Here is a 6564-nt window from a genome sequence, read left to right on the forward strand (position 1 = left end):
ACAGCCCGCGGTGTTACTACGACGGCGTAAATCCGGTTTTACGATGTTTTTCGTGTTTCCAGGTTTTAAATCATTAAGTTAGCATATCATATAGATATAGAACATGTGTTTAGTTGATTTTAAAAGTCAAGTTAGAAGGATTAACTTTTGTTTGCGAACAAGTTTAGAATTAACTAAACTATGTTCTAGTGATTACAAGTTTAAACCTTCGAATAAGATAGCTTTATATGTATGAATCGAATGATGTTATGAACATCATTACTACCTTAAGTTCCTTGGATAAACCTACTGGAAAAGAGGAAAATGGATCTAGCTTCAATGGATCCTTGGATGGCTCGAAGTTCTTGAAGCAGAATCATGACACGAAAACAAGTTCAAGTAAGATCATCACTTGAAATAAGATTGTTATAGTTATAGAAATTGAACCAAAGTTTGAATATGATTATTACCTTGTATTAGAATGATAACCTACTGTAAGAAACAAAGATTTCTTGAGGTTGGATGATCACCTTACAAGATTGGAAGTGAGCTAGCAAACTTGAAAGTATTCTTGATTTTATGTAACTAGAACTTGTAGAATTTATGAAGAACACTTAGAACTTGAAGATAGAACTTGAGAGAGATCAATTAGATGAAGAAAATTGAAGAATGAAAGTGTTTGTAGGTGTTTTTGGTCGTTGGTGTATGGATTAGATATAAAGGATATGTAATTTTGTTTTCATGTAAATAAGTCATGAATGATTACTCATATTTTTGTAATTTTATGAGATATTTCATGCTAGTTGCCAAATGATGGTTCCCACATGTGTTAGGTGACTCACATGGGCTGCTAAGAGCTGATCATTGGAGTGTATATACCAATAGTACATATATCTAAAAGCTGTGTATTGTACGAGTACGAATACGGGTGCATACGAGTAGAATTGTTGATGAAACTGAACGAGGATGTAATTGTAAGCATTTTTGTTAATTAGAAGTATTTTGATAAGTGTATTGAAGTCTTTCAAAAGTGTATAAATACATATTAAAACACTACATGTATATACATTTTAACTGAGTCGTTAAGTCATCGTTAGTCGTTACATGTAAGTGTTGTTTTGAAACTTTTAGGTTAACGATCTTGTTAAATGTTGTTAACCCAATGTTTATAATATCAAATGAGATTTTAAATTATTATATTATCATGATATTATCATGTATGAATATCTCTTAATATGATATATATACATTAAATGTCTTTACAACGATAATCGTTACATATATGTCTCGTTTAAAAATCATTAAGTTAGTAGTCTTGTTTTTACATATGTAGTTCATTGTTAATATACTTAATGATATGTTTACTTATCAGAGTATCATGTTAACTATATATATATCCATATATATGTCATCATATAGTTTTTACAAGTTTTAACGTTCGTGAATCACCGGTCAACTTGGGTGGTCAATTGTCTATATGAAACATATTTCAATTAATCAAGTCTTAACAAGTTTGATTGCTTAACATGTTGGAAACATTTAATCATGTAAATATCAATCTCAATTAATATATATAAACATGGAAAAGTTCGGGTCACTACAGTACCTACCCGTTAAATAAATTTCTTCCCGAAATTTTAAGCTGTTGAAGGTGTTGATGAATCTTCTGGAAATAGATGCGGGTATTTCTTCTTCATCTGATCTTCACGCTCCCAGGTGAACTCGGGTCCTCTACGAGCATTCCATCGAACCTTAACAATTGGTATCTTGTTTTGCTTAAGTCTTTTAACCTCACGATCCATTATTTCGACGGGTTCTTCGATGAATTGAAGTTTTTCGTTGATTTGGATTTCATCTAACGGAATAGTGAGATCTTCTTTAGCAAAACATTTCTTCAAATTCGAGACGTGGAAAGTGTTATGTACAGCCGCGAGTTGTTGAGGTAACTCAAGTCGGTAAGCTACTGGTCCGACACGATCAATAATCTTGAATGGTCCACTATACCTTGGATTTAATTTCCCTCGTTTACCAAATCGAACAACGCCTTTCCAAGGTGCAACTTTAAGCATGACCATCTCTCCAATTTCAAATTCTATATCTTTTCTTTTAATGTCAGCGTAGCTCTTTTGTCGACTTTGGGCAGTTTTCAACCGTTGTTGAATTTGGATGATCTTCTCGGTAGTTTCTTGTATAATCTCCGGACCCGTAATCTGTCTATCCCCCACCTCACTCCAACAAATCGGAGACCTGCACTTTCTACCATAAAGTGCTTCAAACGGCGCCATCTCAATGCTTGAATGGTAGCTGTTGTTGCAGGAAAATTCTGCTAACGGTAGATGTCGATCCCAACTGTTTCCGAAATCAATAACACATGCTCGTAGCATGTCTTCAAGCGTTTGTATCGTCCTTTCGCTCTGCCCATCAGTTTGTGGATGATAGGCAGTACTCATGTCTAGACGAGTTCCTAATGCTTGCTGTAATGTCTGCCAGAATCTTGAAATAAATCTGCCATCCCTATCAGAGATAATAGAGATTGGTATTCCATGCCTGGAGACGACTTCCTTCAAATACAGTCGTGCTAACTTCTCCATCTTGTCATCTTCTCTTATTGGTAGGAAGTGTGCTGATTTGGTGAGACGATCAACTATTACCCAAATAGTATCAAAACCACTTGCAGTCCTTGGCAATTTAGTGATGAAATCCATGGTAATGTTTTCCCATTTTCATTCCGGGATTTCGGGTTGTTGAAGTAGACCTGATGGTTTCTGATGCTCAGCTTTGACCTTAGAACACGTCAAACATTCTCCTACGTATTTAGCAACATCGGCTTTCATACCCGGCCACCAAAAATGTTTCTTGAGATCCTTGTACATCTTCCCCGTTCCAGGATGTATTGAGTATCTGGTTTTATGAGCTTCTCTAAGTACCATTTCTCTCATATCTCCAAATTTCGGTACCCAAATCCTTTCAGCCCTATACCGGGTTCCGTCTTCCTGAATATTAAGATGCTTCTCCGATCCTTTGGGTATTTCATCCTTTAAATTTCCCTCTTTTAAAACTCCTTGTTGCGCCTCCTTTATTTGAGTAGTAATGTTATTATGAATCATTATATTCATAGATTTTACTCGAATGGGTTCTCTGTCCTTCCTGCTCAAGGCATCGGCTACCACATTTGCCTTCCCCGGGTGGTAACGAATCTCAAAGTCGTAATCATTCAATAATTCAATCCACCTACGCTGCCTCATATTCAGTTGTTTCTGATTAAATATGTGTTGAAGACTTTTGTGGTCGGTATATATAATACTTTTGACCCCATATAAGTAGTGCCTCCAAGTCTTTAATGCAAAAACAACCGCGCCTAATTCCAAATCATGCGTCGTATAATTTTGTTCGTGAATCTTCAATTGTCTAGACGCATAAGCAATCACCTTCGTTCGTTGCATTAATACACAACCGAGACTTTGCTTTGATGCATCACAATAAATCACAAAATCATCATTCCCTTCAGGCAATGACAATATAGGTGCCGTAGTTAGCTTTTTCTTCAATAACTGAAACGCTTTCTCTTGTTCATCATTCCATTCAAATTTCTTCCCTTTATGCGTTAATGCAGTCAAGGGTTTTGCTATTCTGGAAAAGTCTTGGATGAACCTTCTGTAGTAACCAGCTAGTCCTAAAAACTGGCGTATGTGTTTCGGAGTTTTCGGGGTTTCCCACTTTTCAACAGTTTCTATCTTTGCCGGATCCACCTTAATACCTTCTTTGTTCACTATGTGACCGAGGAATTGAACTTCTTCCAACCAAAATGCACACTTTGAAAACTTAGCGTACAATTCTTCTTTCCTCAATACTTCTAACACCTTTCTCAAATGTTCACCGTGTTCTTGGTCATTCTTTGAGTAAATAAGTATGTCATCAATGAAAACAATGACAAACTTGTCAAGGTATGGTCCACACACTCGGTTCATAAGGTCCATGAACACAGCTGGTGCATTAGTTAAACCAAACGGCATGACCATAAACTCGTAATGACCGTAACGTGTTCTGAAAGCAGTCTTTGGAATATCATCTTCTTTCACCCGCATTTGATGATACCCGGAACGTAAGTCAATCTTTGAATAAACAGACGAGCCTTGTAGTTGATCAAATAAGTCATCGATTCTCGGTAGTGGGTAGCGGTTCTTGATGGTAAGTTTGTTCAACTCTCGGTAGTCGATACACAACCTGAATGTTCCATCTTTCTTCTTGACAAACAAAACAGGAGCTCCCCACGGTGATGTGCTTGGTCGAATGAAACCACGCTCTAAAAGTTCTTGTAATTGGCTTTGTAGTTCTTTCATCTCGCTGGGTGCGAGTCTGTAAGGAGCACGAGCTATTGGTGCAGCTCCTGGTACAAGATCTATTTGAAATTCAACGGATCGATGTGGGGGTAATCCTGGTAATTCTTTCGGAAATACATCAGGAAATTCTTTTGCGACGGGAACATCATTGATGCTCTTTTCTTCAGTTTGTACTTTCTCGACGTGTGCTTGAACAGCATAGCAACCTTTTCTTATTAGTTTTTGTGCCTTCAAATTACTAATAAGATGTAGCTTCGTGTTGCCCTTTTCTCCGTACACCATTAAGGGTTTTCCTTTTTCTCGTATAATGCGAATTGCATTTTTGTAACAAACGATCTCCGCTTTCACTTCTTTCAACCAGTCCATACCGATTATCACATCAAAACTCCCTAACTCTACTGGTATCAAATCAATCTTAAATGTTTCGCTAACCAGTTTAATTTCTCGATTCCGACATATATTATCTGCTGAAATTAATTTACCATTTGCTAATTCGAGTAAAAATTTACTATCCAAAGGCGTCAATGGACAATTTAATTTAGCACAAAAATCTCTACTCATATAGCTTCTATCCGCACCCGAATCAAATAAAACGTAAGCAGATTTATTGTCAATAAGAAACGTACCCGTAACAAGCTCCGGGTCTTCCTGTGCCTCTGCCGCATTAATATTGAAAACTCTTCCACGGCCTTGTCCATTCGTGTTCTCCTGGTTCGGGCAATTTCTAATAATGTGGCCCGGTTTTCCACATTTATAACAAACTACATTGGCATAACTTGCTCCGACACTACTTGCTCCGCCATTACTCGTTCCGACACCATTTGTTCCTTTCGTTCTATTAACCCCTGGTCCGTAGACCTCACACTTCGCCGCGCTATGACCATTTCTTTTACACTTGTTACAAAATTTGGTGCAGAACCCCGAGTGATTCTTTTCACACCTTTGGCATAGCTGCTTCTGATTGTTGTTGTTGTTGCGGTTATTATTGTTGTTGGGATGATTGTTGTAGTTGCTGTTGTTGTTGTTGTTGTTGTTGTTGTTGTTGTTGGGCCGTTTGTTGTAGTTGCGATTGATGTTGCGATTGTTGGGATAATTGTTGCGATTATTGTTGTAATTGCTGTTATTGTTGTATTGGTGATTCTTATCACCGTTTTCCTCCCACTTTCTTTTGACTTGCTTCACATTGGCCTCTTCAGCAGTCTGTTCTTTAATTCTTTCTTCAATCTGGTTCACGAGTTTGTGAGCCATTCTACATGCCTGTTGTATGGAGGCGGGCTCATGTGAACTTATATCTTCTTGGATTCTTTCCGGTAATCCTTTCACAAACGCGTAGATCTTCTCTTCCTCATCTTCGAATGCTCCCGGACACAATAGGCACAATTCTGTGAATCGTCTTTCGTACGTGGTAATATCAAATCCTTGGGTTTGTAACCCTCTAAGTTCTGTCTTGAGCTTATTGACCTCGGTTCTGGGACGGTACTTCTCGTTCATCAAGTGCTTGAATGCTGACCACGGTAGTGCGTACGCATCGTCTTGTCCCACTTGCTCTAGATAGGTATTCCACCATGTTAACGCAGAACCTGTGAAGGTATGCGTAGCGTACTTTACTTTGTCCTCTTCAGTACACTTACTTATGGCAAACACCGATTCGACCTTCTCGGTCCACCGTTTCAATTCGATCGGTCCTTCGGTTCCATCAAATTCCAAAGGTTTGCAGGCAGTGAATTCTTTGTAGGTGCATCCTACACGATTTCCTGTACTGCTAGATCCAAGGTTATTGTTGGTATGTAGCGCAGCCTGTACTGCGGCTATGTTTGAAGCTAGAAAAGTACGGAATTCCTCTTCATTCATATTCACGGTGTGTCGAGTAGTCGGTGCCATTTCCTTCAAAATAGTTAAATGGAACAAGTTAATCATACAGAATATTAAGAGTAGTTAATAGTATTTCGTAGCATAATATGAACTCATTTATAAAAGCTTTTTCTTCATATTAGCGTTTTATAAGTTTAAATTCGGGTAGTACCTACCCGTTAAGTTCATACTTAGTAGCTAATATACAATTCAACTACTACAATTCTATATGAAAAACTGATTATAATAATATTTCGCGTTCAAACTTTTATACAATATTTTACAAACTTACAATACCGCTTATTTTACATAAAGCATGAAATATAGCACACAATAACTTTGATACAAGATAGTTGTGAAGATAATTCTAGCTAATACACAAGTCGTTCAGCAA

The sequence above is a fragment of the Rutidosis leptorrhynchoides genome, chromosome 1 (assembly GCF_046630445.1).
Source record: "Rutidosis leptorrhynchoides isolate AG116_Rl617_1_P2 chromosome 1, CSIRO_AGI_Rlap_v1, whole genome shotgun sequence".
NCBI lineage: Eukaryota > Viridiplantae > Streptophyta > Magnoliopsida > Asterales > Asteraceae > Rutidosis > Rutidosis leptorrhynchoides.